Source organism: Nelumbo lutea, chromosome 5 (genome assembly GCF_056320005.1).
Source record: "Nelumbo lutea isolate HS-2025 chromosome 5, American lotus-T2T, whole genome shotgun sequence".
Lineage (NCBI taxonomy): Eukaryota > Viridiplantae > Streptophyta > Magnoliopsida > Proteales > Nelumbonaceae > Nelumbo > Nelumbo lutea.
This window is the reverse complement of record NC_142688.1, coordinates 82,672,665-82,673,274: the sequence shown is the minus strand read 5'-3', so window position 1 is coordinate 82,673,274 and position 610 is coordinate 82,672,665.

The following is a 610-nucleotide window of genomic DNA, read 5'->3' as shown; positions in this document are numbered from 1 at the left end:
TTTGATTCTCTGGATTTACTTTTTAGGAAGGGAGAGGTTAATTTGAGTGACAAATTTTGGACAGGTGAGATGCAACTATGTCTGTGTGCAAACTAGTCCCCCACCCCCAAATGCATTAGGGCTTTTGAAGTGGAGAAGTACTATTGTACCTTATCTCTCCATGCTGGCTTGACGTTTCCTAGTCGAGAGAGAGAGGCTGTATCTTAATTCACATTAAACTCTCCCCACAACATGCGACATATAATAAATTAAAATCTGCTGTTGGCGGCATACTCTTGCGACCTACCTAAAAGCGTGGACCCATGGCATCGGAGCCTGGATCAAATGCAAGCCATCTATACATTGGGAATATCCCCTCTACATTTTAGTTAAATTTAAAACATCGATATTCTCGATATATAATTGGATGTGCGTGGCCAGCGATGTGTTGTGATCCATGGATCCGGTATGCAGAGTTGTGATCAATGCCGGTATGCAGAGTTTGCAAGGGAGTCATAGCTAAAAGCAGCATGATTCTTAAGCCCATCTTTTCACCTCTCTCTTTATTCTTTCCTCTCGTGAAAAATTTTGGTGTTTAAATTTGACTGTCAAGTGTCAACGGGGTTCTCTC